At 29.4% G+C, this 17,187-nt stretch overlaps 1 protein-coding gene across 2 annotated transcripts in view; it reads left to right on the forward strand.

Annotated features, from left to right (window-relative positions):
• LOC129963593 (tetratricopeptide repeat protein 17-like) overlaps window positions 1–9,069 on the forward strand; it is a 57,064-nt gene extending 47,995 nt beyond the window's left edge. For both annotated transcript variants that reach the window (XM_056078064.1, XM_056078072.1), the window contains exon 10: window positions 8,880–9,069. The gene's annotated coding sequence lies outside the window, so the exon portion shown is untranslated. The remainder of the gene's footprint in view (window positions 1–8,879) is intronic.
• Window positions 9,070–17,187: the final 8,118 nt, after the last annotated feature.

Here is a 17,187-nt window from a genome sequence, read left to right on the forward strand (position 1 = left end):
AAATTCTGCTTTAAAGTAATAGAGAAAAGAGATTTTCGTGTTAATGTATGCTATAACTGAATCAGTGAAAACGATTATTAATGAAATAGGCAGTTCTCTCTCCAAAAATATGTATTTGAAAAAGCTGTGCTCTTGAATCTTGTTTCTTTTCACGATCCCTTTTGAAGCATTTAATTTAAAATAATTGTTAGAAAATGATTCAAGTCTGATTCATTAGCTCAATCACGTTAACTTTTTGGATTGTTTCCCATGAGAAAACTTTTTTGAAATTACTTTACAGGAATTAAATCTTCAGATGAATGCATTTATGCTGTTATTCTCCTTCAAAATTAAAAAATATAGCCATGTAAAAATTAACAAATGTATAGAGCTTCATTTCTTATTATAATTTATTTCCATTCTAACCATATCCATAGATTTTTTTTCTGTCCTTCGATCTGTGTCGGAAACTGATGTAATAGAAACAATGTTTTGGATCGTTGAATTCTCTCTCTCTCTCTCTATCTATATATATATATGTATATATATTTGATCTAAAAGTAATTTTATAATCTCTCGAACTCTGCCTATTGTTTTAACTTCTGAGTTGAGCGAGCAGTTGATTTTCCCACGGAATTAAAATATTGAGTCGACAAATTCCTTTTAGAGACTATATAAGTTCCAAATCCGTTCTCACGCTGTCTCTTTCCTGCTTTCCGCCTTCTTATTCGGTACGATATTTGCATTTCGCCATAGCTTGCATACAAAAGTTTCGACCAAACTTAAATACTGTATTATTTCTTTGAAGTTATGAAGAATAAATGAATTTTCACGACTTCTTCAAATCAAACACGCATTGCATTTTTTCTGGCAAAAGAAATCTGGCGAAGAGTTCTTTAAATAAATTTTATTCTTAAGATGTTTCAGCTGAAATTTTTATTAAAATATGCTTTTAAAAAATTCTTTGTTAAAATCACGACTAGGATTTAGTTTAGTTATATTAACACCCCGTTTTAAAGCAATACAAGGACTATTTTGGTTAAGAACCTCGTAATTCTGAACCAAGGTCAGATGACGACGATACCTGAGCTGGCACCCCCCCCCTCTTCAAATTTTCACACTACCACGAATAGGGACTGGCATATTCTCTCTCTCTCCGAATAGGAAAGCAGAGAAAAGGTGAAAGCAGGAGAAAGGGAGCTTAGAAATGTCTTCGAATTTACATAGCATCGAAAGGTAATTTTCTCTGAATATAGCTGAAATAGCATTTATTTTAGGACTTTGTAAATTTAGCAGCGTGGGAAACACCTTAGAAGTTAAAATGAAAATTTTAATTCATATGATTATAAAATAATTGTTTTGAAAATATATAAAATGATCAGCGATCTGAGGTTATAATTACGATCTTGATTTTAGAATATCATTTTTAGTAGCAAAGTTATTCTACTAAACTTACTTCTTGTATGAACTTTATATATATATATATATATATATATATATATATATATATATATATATATATATATATGTGTGTGTGTGTGTAATGACATCTCTTAATCTAATTTAAATCCTAATTAGTTTTCTAATTTTTATCTTAATTTAGCCCATATTAACTTCATTTTAAAATGCTCTCTTTTTTATTGATCCAATTCCCGCTTTTTATATAATTAATTCTACACGTGCTCTGTAAAACTGCTGGTCTCAGTATTTCTCACACTCCTAGTAAAGGGATAAAACACCCTAATGCTTACAATATTCTTTTAAAGATACCTAATTTTCCCTTTTCTAAAACTACACGTGTCAAAGAAATCTCTATCAAAATCTCATAGTAAAATGGTCAAAGGGAAAAATTTCTGTCTCGTCTGCTCTCGTGTCATGATGTAGACTGACGTATTTCTTACGACTTATTCTTTGTACGCAAAGTATGCCGCTCTTGGTGAAATAAATCAAAGTTTAAAGTTTCAAAAATTTCTTCTATTCGGCCCTGTAACTTTTAAAACATGTTTTCTCTCTCTCTCTCTCACACACACACACGGTTTACCTAGTGTATCATCAGTCCGAATAAAGGGTAAGAGAACTTTTGTTATCGCTTCTTTATCCGCCTTGAAGAAAATGTTGATTAAGCCTTTTATCTTTCAAATTGATAAAGAAAAGGTCGAATAAGCCTTTTATCTTTCAAATTGGTAAAGAAAAGGTCGAATAAGCCTTTTATCTTTCAAATTGGTAAAGAAAAGGTCAATTAAGCCTTTTATCTTTCAAATTGATAAAGAAAAGGTCGTTTAAGCCTTTTATCTGTCAAATTGACAAAAAAAGGCCGATTTAGCCTTTTATCTTTCAAATTGATAAAGAAGAGGTCGATTAAGCCTTTTATATTTCAAATCGGTAAAGAAAAGGTTGATTATGCCTTTTATCTTTCAAATTTTTAAATAAAAAAAAATCTCGCAAAAATATTAAAAGAATATGATTTCTTTCTTCAAACAACATTACTCATATTTACAATTATTCAGATTTTTATCAACTTGTTTCATTCATATTCGAAAATATTTCACCCACTCACCGAAGCAAAGCATCCCGTTACGTCACCTGGTATGACTGTTATAAAATTCCAGACAACTTTATTCCAACTTCCGAGTCGAATGTTCGCAAAAGAGGGTTTATCCAGATTCACGTACATCGCCAGAGTCGTAAAATTTGAGAGAAGTACTTTTCCTTTTAGATCTTAGGGTCCCTGCGATGTTTATATTTAGCTGCTTGAGCGCCGAAGTCTCTTGAATCCTGGAATTTAATGAGTCGATTTGTGAAGAGGAGGTCTCTTTCCTGCGTACTTGGGTAAATTTCTTCTTTACTGACGGGTTTTAGGGTCAGGGCTCGAAGGTAGAGTCTTTTAGAAGTTTTCACGTTTGTGACGATGAGATTCGAGCTGTCAAGAAAATTATATTGGGATTTGAATATGTAGTAAAATGCTACAGCTGATGGAGGTGGTAGTTTAGAATGTTGAGATATATTTGAAGGAAAATTATGTCGAGCTGTTTGAGCGTGAAAAATGCAAGTTTTTAGTTCCTCGTATACGCGATATAGAGAAAGTATGGTTATCGTTAAAAAATTCGAACTCAAAATTTTGACATATCTACATGTTTTAGACCATTCTGAGTTCGAAAAACGCATTTCTGGCACTACGCCTGTCTCTGTGAAGGGTTTAAAGGTTCAAAGATTCTAAAAGACTTTAAGGTACAGTGATGAAATTTGGTATATGATCTTTACACCAAATTCGTAGATTTCTATCAAATTATGATCAAAATTCAATCAGAGGAAGTCTGTCTGTCCAACTGTTAGAATATAATTTAACACGATAACTACAAAACAAAGAGATCTGTATAGATAAAATTCAGGACATAGATTTAGCATCCAACAATTGATTGACCGTCTGTCGTACTTTTAGAAACACGTAAATTCTATAACTAAAAAAACCATAATGATTTAACTATATCAAATTTGGTAGAGAGCTATATGAATAAAATTCATATAGTTCTATTATTTATTCTTTATTAAAGAGCATGAGTGAAATTTGAGGCGACCACTTCCCCTTGGTTTTCTTCCCACTTTCTCTCATTGGCTGTTTATGACTTTTTGTTTCCCTTCTTGTTACCTTAGCAAGAAGATATCAGGATTATTGGATATTCATTTTCTTTTAGTAGCGTAATACTTCTATAAGATGTACATATTTTTAGTATATAATTTTCTAAGATGTTACACAGATGAAAGATTTTACAAAGAGTGATCAAATATAATTAATTATTAAATGTTTTGCACATCTTCAAAAATTGTTGAATATTAAATATACAGTAGTAAGATTTGAATATTATTCAAAGGCCATTAAGTAGAAAATTCCAGGGAAAATTTCACAGCCATTTTTTTCTAAACATGGTTGGTCACATGACTGTAATGTAAAAAAAAAGCCTTTTGTTTGCAACGTATTTGAGATGATGTATGGACTGTTGACTGTATAAATGATTTACATCATCTTCCCCCCAAAAAATAAAACGTTTAAGAAACGTATTAGATATAGCAATATTTGGTAACACCAAAGTTCATATCTAGTTTTGAAATTTAAAAAATTTGGGTTATATATAAGTAAAGAAACATAATGTTTTTAAAAATGTTTTTTGAAGCACTGCAAATTTCCGAGACGACAAGCAGCCGCAGGTTAATTAATCGGCCAATCTTTTGAATCACAAACCATTTTTAATTTGAGCGGATCTAGTGTGCTTTTTAAGTAAATATAGTAACGCGGGAAGAACGAGAAGTTTAGCATATATATTATCTCCTAAATGAAGGCTTATAAATATTAATGGAAAAACGAATTTTACAGCGCATTGTGTCTCGACAAAATATATCACAGCAGATGATTAAAGAATTAAAAAATTGTTATGATGGGCATGAATATTGGGAAAATTAATCATGTCATGGACAAGGTACTTTACTTCTAATATAATGCATATGTTGAAGAATTCATAATCATTGTAAGTAATGATTATGGGTTCTTCAACGTATTTTCTGATGTAGGAAATTGTATTTGTAAACAGCACTCTTGATTTTTGTTTATTTTTCTGATTCTGTCAAATTAATATCTACATGAAGATTAAGAAATATGTGAATAATTTTCAGATGACATTTATGCTGAGTATCTTTTCTCTATATTTCCACTCAAATATCACCCAGAAGATACCTGCTTCTGCTGTTTTCCCTTACAATGAGATAGTTAATAGGCTACAATACTATATAGTATTTTTATTAATCTGTGATGCTGCTTCCCAGCATAGTTGGTTCCATCATCAGAAAGACTGTTTTACAGTCATCTGTATTGGACGGAGACCGGGTGTCGCGCCGGAGGTCCCAGAGCTTAGCGACAAACTTGGTGACCATTTGGCGACGAATTTGGCAACTTTGGCGCCAAAATAGATTATACCCGAAACATCGAGAATTTTCCCGATCCGTCCATTGGGAACAGAGATACGCCTCGAAAGTTCCTGCTTGGTTGAGAGGCTCCTAGCCCCGCCTCCTAAGACCTATAAAAGGAGGCAGTCTGCAGCTGCCGAGAGTAGTCGGAATCGACGGTAAAGAACGAGTCTTCCAGAGATTAGCGACGGAGTCAAGTTAGTGCTGAACTAAGCTGTGCGCTACTGTCTGCATTAGAGTCTTGTTGTGTGCACGTTTTGGCTGAAGATAATTGTCTTCTCTATGCTGTATATAGTTATCGTCTTTGTGCTGTCCTGTGTGTCTTCGTGTAAATAAATGTCGTTGTTTTTTTTCTACTGCCACTTGCTTTGAGCGTTCTCCACACCATATAACTTCCACTATCCAAACGAACCCGGAAATTTCGTAACAGTATAATTTGGAAAATATTTTAAAATCTTCAATAATACTGAGATAACAAATTTGAATATAATTCAGATTTTGACTATAAACAATGGCAATTACAGTAATAAGCCCTGTTCGATTTGATTAAATAATGTTTCACTGAAACTTGACAATGTTACATAAGTACAAAGTAAGAATTAAACCTAATACTTCCTTTGTTAAATGGTAATATTAAACTTAGTAACACTTACATGTTTCTCAAATTAGAGATGTCAGTGCTATCTGAGAGTGTATGATTTCTCGATTTGTCTCTTCTGAGTGAGTGTCTGTCTATCTTATATTTTTGATTAAAATATTAATCAACTAGGTAAAGACATGTGATTTCCAGTCTCATAACCCACAACTGTCTCTGCAAATTTGTCTATGAAGCTTATCAAAATAGCATGATAAATTTTCATGTATAGTTTTTATCATTTACCGCAACTCACTGTATTGGTTATCATCAGATCTCTATCTATACAGTTCTATCTGCTGGCATAATGCAATCTATCTACTACTTTCATAGAATCTACAGTTATTACATGCTCTGATCAGCAGTCATGGGCAATTTTCACAGATGTTTTCTATCAGCTATTAGAATTTAAACAGTATCTTCTGTTAGATTCCACTCCCTTTTCTAATGATTTGCATATACAAATATTTCAAAAATGCTCATTAGAAGTGCATAAATTTTTAATATGTATTTAAAATGGAATAATTAGATCGAAATTTTCTTTAGATTCATAAAAGAACAAAGAAAATCCTACTTTTCAAGTCATTTTGTTTATATAGTGTGTAATTTTCGATTCCTCCCAAATGGATCACTTGGCCAAAATGCGTCGCAAATAACCAATCGTCAAAATGTGCCACCAAAATTTCGCAATTTAAAAGATAATAATTAAATTTTTTAAGACTACAAGTAGCTTAGTTTAAGAATGTTTTAAAAAGAAAAAAAAACTTCAATCCTTATATATTTTATGTAACTACAAAACTTTTTGAATGCGGCGAACATGAATCCCTTAAAAATGCAAAATGTTTTGAAATATAACATCATGATGACTATTTCTGTTTTCACAGTGATAATCACTTTCGATTCTCAAGTTACATTAAACAAATATAACATTTTTAATGAGAAATTTTACGCTAAGTCTAACGAATACCATAAAAATGTGTGAAAGTAAACGCCGATCGTTTCTAGTTTTCAGGAACTTTCTTTAAAGTTTGCAATTTCGAAGACTTTTGAATATCCGAAGCAAACGATTTCATCGTCAAAAATAAATAACAGGACTTCTTAAGACGGTCTTTCTCCAACATTTTTACGGTTCTGATATCAGAATTGCTTTAAGAAGGTTCTTCGTATTTTATAGATCAATATTTGGCAACGGTCTTAGTAGTTTGTTCTCAAACGAATGCTTTGACAGTAAAAAAAAAAGTTCACTGAAGATATATCAGCTCCAAAGTTGAATTTTATTTGTATTATTTTCAACATTTAAGTTTTTCACCATTTCGTAGCATTCTGTAGTATTTTTTTTCTCGCTGACATACCAAGGCAGAAAAGCTTTCTGCCAGCGAAAAAAATTATTCATTAAATCGGATGTTCATGTTTGTTTTCGTTCTTTTTTTTATTTGAGTTCAGCTCTACTTTAAAGTGAAGAGGATGGAACGTTTTTTGAATTTTGTTAAGTTCCCTGCAGTAGAGGCAGATGCGGGCTTGTCGATCAGTTCAGAAGCGGTGCTTTATTCTTTTGCTTTTCCTGATTTATTTCCAGTTCAGCTTTTAAATATGGCATAAGAGATTCGACTGTATTTTATGGAGTAAATTCGATGTAACGCTTAGTAAAGTACCCTATTCTGAGTACTATAGAGAGCGGACTTATGATTAAAAGAATGTCATATATCAATTGGTATTTGTTTTGGAGTATTGGGGAAATAATGTTTAAAATAAACATATGAAGAGGAAATCAATTATATCAGTATAAATATTAAATATTTTAATTTTATATTTTTGTATTTAAAAAATGTAACTGCATTTTCAATTAAATAAACTGTTCATTAAGAAAATGATACAAAGTATTTTAAAAAATATTCAGAAGCATAGAAAGTTTTCTTTAGAAATAAATGAAATTTTTTTTATCATTGATACATTTTGATGCGTTTTCTTATATATTTGATTATTTTCTTTCATATATTGATACATTTTCTTATTATCTTTAACATTTATTTTATCTATGAGAAGCTGTATTCATCAAAATTTATAAGTATACTTTCATGAATTTTATTTTTAATCAAACAAAAAATTGCGAGAATCATTTTATTTAAATTCAAATATCAATTCATATTTTTTTCAGAAAGCTTCTAGGGAACTCAGCAAATCTACTGAATATTAAATATTAAAATTTTTAGAATTCATTTACTTTTGCTTTTTATATGATTTCTGTTGCTGACTTAACTCTTTTTCGGGCCGTGAGAAGTATGCTTCCCACTAAATTTATCAATCTTTGTATGAAATTATGTAGGTTGGCATAAGTTCTGACGCATTTTTTTAGAAAGACAGAAACTTAGATGCTTCAGTTCTTTATCTCACACAAAATGATGCGTCTTGATTTGTTACTTAATTATTAATTAACCAAATTAATTAATTAATCAAATTAAATTTATCTAACAAGCTAAACGAATCCCTTTTCTTATTCTAATTTCAAGCCTGAAAATATTTTAACATAATATGAATAGAAAAAAATGGCCCTTTAAAGGGTTAAAAGCAAAGCAAAACATGTGAAGTGTGTTCACGGAAAAAAAGGAAGAAAATGTTCATACCTATCTGTGAACTTTCTAGTAATCATACTGTATAAAGAAAGAGCTCTATTGAGACCTTTTTAATGCATTATTTATCTATAAATGTTTGTAATATGTTAGAAAGTATGTAAAATATATGCCAGTATGTTAAGGAAAAAATATGATGAATTGAATACGGAATAATAATATGAATAATACTAATAATTTTATGATGATGATATCGTGTCCGCGTTACCACGGAAAAGGGGTGCAGTAGCTTCTGAGGGTAAAGACCCCTGAGCACCCGAGGGCAGAAGTCTGAATTCTAGCTCATATGAAGATGAAACTCACACATTCGCTTGCACAACCCCTTTTTACACGGGGAGCACATTCACACACCTCACAGATAAAACACAGATGAAGAACAACCATGCCCAAACCGAGATTCGAACCCGGGACGCCCAGATCACGGGGAAAATGCGCTACCCCTATGCAAGGACGTCGGCTCATAATTTTATGAATTTTATATATGCAAAATCTTTTAAAAATGAAATCAGAGCATATTCAAGAAATAAAAAAAATTAAACATTGGCTATAGAAAATGTTTTGGTATTTAGAGAAATAATCCACTAAAATTTCATTTATTATAATGTAACACATATTTTATTTAAATTTATATTAGTGTATTTTCATATCTATGATTTACAGTTTTTATTTTTATCTTTTTTCAGGAAAGAAGATATTTTTCCAAATTGTCAGTATTCGCACAAACAAAGACCATAAAATACTGCACCACGTAGAAATCTATTTATATTTTGTGTGTTTTTCCCTTGCTTGCATTGTCAGCAGAAAATAAAAAATAAAAAAAAAACAGAAAAAGAATGTTGATAAGTTGCCATATATAAAAGATACTACAGACTTTTTGTTATGTTTTTACTTTGTCAACTTAGTATTGTCCTACTTTTTTTTAAAAAAATAAGATTCCATATTATTAAGTTGATTTCAAAAATAAAAATCTGGCGACAAATTTGGCTCTTAAAAGTTTGATAAATATTTTTATTTTGAAAAGTTTTCTTGTTTTAAAATATTGTCCGAACTATTCAAAAATTTCTTAGAAGTCATTTCTTTTTAAAAAGTGCAAAAATTTCTTAAAAGTCATTTCTTTTAAAAAAGTGCAAAAATTTCTTAGAAGTCATTTCTTTTAAAAATGTGCAAAAATGTCTTAGAATTTATTTCTTTTAAAAAAGTGCAGTTATGGTTAAAGTGAATAAATGTATGAGGCGGAATTCAATACAGAAAAAATATACCAATCTGTCTAGACGAAGCGTATAGCTTTTGTTTATAAATGTCACATTAATCATGAAGACAGTATGTTTCGAATCAAAAATAAATTTAAAGAAACTTTTCGGCTATAAAGTGAAATTTTAGTGTATCAATAATTTATGTATTTTGGTTTGATTTATTTTGTAAGACAATTGTTTAAACGAATATTCTCAACTCTAGTATATGAAAAACAGTGTAGATTTTTTTTTCCGAACACGACTGCAATGCAGCATTTTGATTCTCAAATATCATCTCAGCTTTTCAATCATTTTAATGATAAAGTGAAGCTTTATTTCCTTGTGGAAAAAAAGTACACTTATCTGAGCCCAGGCCAAAAAATTTTAAATGTGAAACATTTTCGATCATTAGGATTCACTTGTGTTTTAAGTAAATACATTAATCATGAAGACAGTGCCTACTAAAATAATATAATTATCAATTTTGCCTGAAGATCGAACATTTAGTTTGCGGATAAAATATTATTTGAACTTTTTGAACAGAAATACAAGGTATCAAAAAATTATACCAATGATGACATAATACTATCTTATACAATAAAAAAAGTAAAAGTGAAATTATTTAATGAATGCATAGAACGTTTTGATTCTCGTTCATATGCTCCAAAAATGTTAAAAAAAATCATCAAATTTCCAACTTGATAAGTATGAGAGTATTTTTTTCTATGCTTTGGTTACCATTAAATTAATTTTAATATTACTGAGAATGAGTGAAGAAATATTTTATTTACTTATTTTAAACTTAAAAATTTATTTAATGAATTCTGAAATTTAAAACTATTAACTATGTATTATTCTAATACATATTTAACCTCCTAACATTAAATGAAGCCATAAATTTACAAAACAATGTGAAAAACTTGTAGAAAACTGAACTGGACAAGTTTTCTTAAATAATCAAGTAAGTATTAGGACTCCTACACAAAAATAGTCCACCTGTTTTATTATTATTAGCAATAAATCTGAAATAATCAAAGCTTTTCATAAAATTTTGATTAATCGTTTTTTTATTTACGCCCCATTTTATACCTGTTTTATGAATTATTATTTCAATGCATTTAAATAGCATTTAATTTGGAATGGAACAAATAAATTGAATTGAAATAGAAAATTAATCCACATAACAATTACATTGTGAAATAGTTCCAGCGAGAAAGCTAATCCGGAAAACTTTGCCTTCATGTAATATTCTTCTTACACTAATGCCATATTTTTTTTATTAAACACTTTGACGCATTTATCTATATAGAAACTACAATATATTTATTTTAAAAGAGTCTCGTGGTCTTTTTTGGGGAAAAAACGGAATGCCACCTACAATTTTAGACTGAACCAAGGCATTTACGGAATTCTGTCACATGTTTTGCTTCAATCATTTCCACAAATGTTTTCGAAATCCTTGAGATTTTTCTTGGACAAGGAATGTTATATAATTTCCTTTGACACATACACAAAAACATCTGGGAAGATTGAACGATAACATAAAAGATTTTGATTTTTGATAGACGGTATTTTCGGTGAAGTTTGTGGCCAGATTCCGGTTGAAACTGGTTTGAAAAACCTACAAACGATATTACTTTAGTTTATACACTTTAATGGTACATCTGCTCAAAATAATATGATAAATTCGCTATACGTGCTTAAAAATCACTTTAGAGTTATAAATTTAATATCAGATACAAATTTATTTTACTAATTAGATTCTGATTGTAGAATAATTTATTTATAAGAAATTATTATATGATATGTTTACGTATATTTAAAATTACGATGTACGAAAAATGAAATAATAAATTAATGCACGAAAATAACTGATAGAATCAAAAAATTTTGGAACAGTTAATGAAGTTCAATATACTTTATAACAATATATTATTTGAAATACATCAATAATAGATATTTTATGAAACTAAAAGACCAAGAATAAAAATCTTTTAATATATTGAGATTTTCCTGAGAATTGACAAAAATTCTTTAGTTCTTTTTTTAAGACCAAGGGTTGTCGGTTTATAAGGAAATTTAAAATGAATCATTATATTATTTTTAATAAAAAATTTAGAGTTATTTTTTTTTATTTCTGCAGATAAATTAAAAACATCTTTTTAACTTTTATACTTTTAAATGCAAGTTAAAAAAATTCTATTTTATAATTTTTTTCTTTTCTTATAATCCTTTGGAATCCTATATAACGTTTGGAAACTCTAAAAAAAAGACCAGGGTCTTTAAGGAGTTATTGAAGCAACGACATATGAAAGTTAAAAGTCTGGAATCAGTCATTCCATATTGCATTTCTTCGAGGCTTTTATTACTGCAGATAAAAGTAATTTTGAGCTCTCGCCAAAAGATTGTCACCATTAATTAATAAGTTTGTTGCACGAACCAAATAAGTACTTATTTACTTTTAATTCTTCTATCACTAAATATCATCAATGATATTCTATGACTACATGTAAAGCAAATCGTTCCTATAAATCTGCAATACAAAAATGTTTTGCAATCTGTCGGAATACTTTTGGATCACCCTGTAAATTAAGTCTTCGGAGTATGGATATTAAATGGTTTCTTTTTATCAAATTTCGTAGTGTTATTCTAAATGAGTTTGAATTTTTTATTTTCTCATATATGAAATTGACAAAGAGAAAGTATTGTAATTATTAAAAAAAATTCGAACTCGAGATTTTGACGAATCTTCACGTTTAAGATCTCCTGAATCTGAAAAACTCATTTTTGGAATTATGTCTCTCTTTAAATACGATAACTGAAAAACATTTTGAGTTAGACTAATGTAATCAGGTATGAAAACTTTGCATTATATTTCTAGTTTTCTGAAAAATTTTGAACAAAATCCATCCGCAGGAAGTGTATCTTTCTGAGAGCAAGTGAACGCGGCAACTACAAATCTTAAAAGGATAAATGAATAAAATTTGATCCACAGTTTTAACATCTATAGATTTGTATTGAATTTAAAAAATAATTCGTCTATGGGTCAACCGTAATTCAGTCTACACATTTGTGTGCATGTAAAGGCTATAGTACAAATGCTGTTCAGTATCAAATTTCAGTTTCAAAGAGAGAAAAAGTTTCTAAAATATTATATATACATATTTACTTTTCTTCATTATACAGGATGAGTTCAAATGATGGGCCCGATTTTAAAAAAATCATATTTTTGGAACTACTGCACATATTACTATAAGTGATACATGAATTTAAAGAGAAATATACCAAGTTTTTTTCAGTTACAAATGTCCGATGTGTGACCCTCTTGTTACATGGCATACGTCCAATCTGTAAACCAGTTCATTCCAAACATTTTGTAGCATTTTGTTTTGCCTGTTATCTTTGATATAAACCCACAAAAAGAAATCATTGAGACAAGACATTGCTTATGTACTACCAATGCTGAAAACACTATCAGAACTTAAAGAACGCATTTGTGCAGCATTCAGAACCATTGACAGAGTGATGTTACAAAATGTTTGGAACAAACTGGATTACAGATTTGACATATGCCGTGTAACAAGTTCCCCACATCAAACATTTGTCACTGAAAAATCTTGGTATATTTCTCTTTAAATTCTTGTATTACTTATTTTATGCAGTAGTTTCGAAAATATGATTTTTTAAAAAATCGGGTCCATCATTTATCTGTACTCACCCTGTATTATGAAGCACAGAATATATTTTGTGCGGGACTTTAAAAATAAAAGTTTGAGCATTTATGGTATTCACAACATTGCTAAAGGTCCACATGAATGCGAAAAAGTATCAGAGAAAACACTCTCGACGGTTTTTGTATTTGACGTCCAATCGCAACTGACTGAACTAGTTAAACTGATGTAAAAAGAAAAGTTGTTGATGTTAAAAGAAAGAAAATACTTTACTTTCCGAATAAAACTTTATAAATGACATAAATTCTTACTCTCTGTCAACAATACTTTAATAATAATATTTCAGCATTCGATAGGAAACAGCCTTCTTGAGACAGAAAACTGGAAAAATCGGCGATTTTTTTTTTTCAAAATGCATATTTGTTACTGCATTTCTTCACTTCGATTCTTTGATTCTCTCTATATTTTTAAATTCCAAAGGGAAAACGTGAGTCTCAAGATCTGCGAACAAAAAGTTTTGCAATATCCGTTTTCTGTGAAAGCTCGCTTTCATAATATTCTCAGCAGAAGAAGGAAAGAAACTCCTTGAAGGAACCGAGCTCTCATTGGGAAAAGTTTTTTATCAAAACTATTCTGAGTTTCAAAATTTCAATATTGTAAGTTTATATTTCGCGCGAATGGTTTCAAAAAATCGACAAAATAATACAGAAAAAGGCGATGGTTTTTTAAAACCGATGTTTCTTTGAATAAATTGAGAGATATATCAAATATAAATACTTTTTTTTACATATTGAGAACATTGTGAAATCAAATGGATGTATAAAAATCAATTTCTTTTCTATAAAGATAGAAATATGTTAGATATTATCGAATTCTCCATTATCGGAAGTCATTCAAATATCTAATTGCTAATTTTTATCAGTTAGTCGTGAAATTTCTATAGAAACCTGAAAAGTGGATAGTAAAGTTATTTAAAAACGAAAATTTTTTTGGATATTGAATTTTATTTTCAACTCTTCAACTTCGCATCTATTTTAATTAAAAAACTTTCCGAAGATCTTGTATTGATTGAAGAAATTCTAATGATTTAATAAAAAGTTGAGGAGAATTGACAACTGAGATGCACTTATTGATGACACATCGTTTTAAAATGAAATTGTAAAGTTTGTAACTGATTTCAATTTAACTCATTATTTGAAAGACATAATTGTTCGAGCGACATTTTTATCGAAAAAATTTGGCAAGTGAAACATTTGAACCACAATTAAGAGGTTAATTAATTTACTTCGGAAGTCCACATTTTTTAATGGAAATATCAAGGATTGTACATATATAAAACCTTATTTCCCTCTAGTCGATGCCATTATACTTTGTTTCAAAACAAACCCACCCCAGGGTGCTTCACAAGCAAGCGAGATTGGGAGGGAAGGGACAGACAGATTTTTAACTTCAAAGTTTCAAAAATTCCCCTAACAAGAACAAAACAACGATTTATTTTTCATAAAAAATTAGATAGATTTAGAAGAAAAATTAGAAAAGAACATGTAGAAGTACTTCTCTCGAGCTGAGGAAAATATAAAATTCCAGCTATCCAATTGGGGTAACAGGTGCAGAACGATATAGTGTGCATAGAATGTTGGCATAGTTAAGTCTCTATTGTTTAGTTGATATTTTAAGTATTGTTAAGTCGCCACAAGAGCCAACAGAAAATCATCAGTCAACTTTTTTCACATTAAGGTCTAACGGAAAAACAGAAGAACATTTCCCTTAGAAAAATTTACTTTCATCCTATCATTCGCCAGCAGGTTGCCAGCTCATTTAAGACAAAACATATATGTTCACCGCAATTTTAAGATTGGAGAGCACATGCTTGGTTTATCATTAGAGTTCAAATTAAAGCCCTATTAAAACTAGCGAGGCATGCATCTGGACGGATTTCAAAAATAAGAATGATTATTGACTGGAACGATTTTCAAACTTCATTTCTTCTTCATATTTGTATATGACTTTAGCAGGAAATAATTCAATCCTGACAGATGCACACAATATCAAGACTGAATTCAAGATGGCTTCTTCCTGAAAATGTATTTTGAATCAACAACTTTGCTATTAAGACACCATGTCAACGTAGACCTATTAAGGAAATTTATTTTTAACCCTTTCTAGGGCCATGAGAAATATATTTCCACCAAAATCATCAATCTTTGTATGAAGTTACCTAGGTTGGCATAAGTACTGACAAATTTTTCAATAAGACAAGGAACTGAAACATCTAAATTTTATCTTACACAAAACGGCGTGTCTCGATTTGTTACTTCATTTTTAATAAGCCAAATTAATTAATTAATCAAATTAAATTTATATAACCAGCTAAACAAATCGCTTTTCTTAAGCCAATCTCAATTTTAAAAATATTTTAATATGCCATCAATAAAAAATGGCCTTTTAAAGGATTAAATATACGAATTCTGGATGGATAAATTTTTAGAGGATGAATTTGCTGTGTGACAAAATCACTGATTGACTGATCACTGGTGACAAATCAGTGACAAAATCACTGATTCAAGACATAAATCCAGTATTGTTTCACATACATTACAAGTAACTGAAATTCGATAGCAATTGGAAATAAATCATTTAGTTCTGAAAAAAAATCACCAGTGGTAGAAGATCCGAAAAAATTTATAATTGATAAAGAAAACAGAGTTGCAAATGTTTTGTTCTTCGATTACAAGTTAAATGTTACTCTTAAACTTATTTTAAAAGTTGGATTCAATGAACACAGGATGTTAAAATATTTCCTATTTGCTTTTAATATAGTCATTAAATGTTTATATACTATCACATTATTTAAAAAATGAATTCAATGAAGAGCATGTTCAATTATAGGAAGTAATAAATAATTATGTGCTATTTAATACAGCCATTATATGTTCACATTCTATCAATATATCATTGGCACATCAACTTTTAATGCAAATATTATAGTAACGGCGACATTGGATGAATAAGCTGCCAACTGTCACAATTTTTGGTCCACAATATTAATTAGAAACTTGCCACCTTTATTTTGAAAATAACACACATATCTACTAACATTAACAATGTCATAAATGGGAAAAATAAAAATCAGGAGGTGAAATGGGCTGAAATTGTTTTTCCATACTGGAAGAGAAAGTATTTTGATTGGAATTAGACAAAAATAGTTGCGCAAGAAATTCATCTTTGTATGCTACTGAAATTCCAGTATAAGAAACACTATTCATTTTTCGAAGTTCTTTAGTAAATGTTATTAGGAATCATAAATTCTTCTAAAATAAAATGAAGAAAAGGCACAACAGCTCTTTTTTTCATCTTCAACAGCTAAATTGCAAGAAAGAATTTTTTTTATTTGCATTTGATCGAAAAGCAAATAGTTTATTTTAAGCATCAAGTGATTTTATTTCTATAAAACAAGTTATTACTTTTTATCAAACAAATCTTGTTTGTCTGCTTAGATTGTTGAATTGATGTCTTGAATTTCCAAATAATTTCTTTTCAATTTTCCGAAAGAATTTCATTTTCGAATTCTGTAAATCTTTTGCTCTCTTTAGATTGTGTTTGCTTTCCAGTAATTTAAATTTTTTATATTTGCAATGTAAATAAATATTTTTTTTAAAAACTTTTCAAATATTTAGATAGGAAATGAAGTCAATATGTAAATTTTTTTTAACGAACCTAATAAAACAGTTTTTTTTCCTAATGAAATGGTAGAAATCAAAGTGTATATAGTATTGGAGGAATTTTCTAATATATATTTAGAAATTCAAACACTTTTTGACTTAATAAAGCAAATTACATTGTGATGCGAATAAATATCAGCAGACGACTTTATGAGATATTAATACATTAAAAAGTTAAAATTTCAACAAATTAAATGTAGATTTTAAATTTGATGTTTTATTTTACGTTGCACAAATTGAGAAAAAAAGAACGAAGGATTTTTGATTTCTGATCTGAAATTCATTAAAATATTTACCATCAAAATCTATCTCATTATACCATGCCGACTAGAAATTTAAGGATATTTATGCAGTGAACTAAATTTG

This window comes from Argiope bruennichi, chromosome 1, assembly GCF_947563725.1.
Source record: "Argiope bruennichi chromosome 1, qqArgBrue1.1, whole genome shotgun sequence".
NCBI lineage: Eukaryota > Metazoa > Arthropoda > Arachnida > Araneae > Araneidae > Argiope > Argiope bruennichi.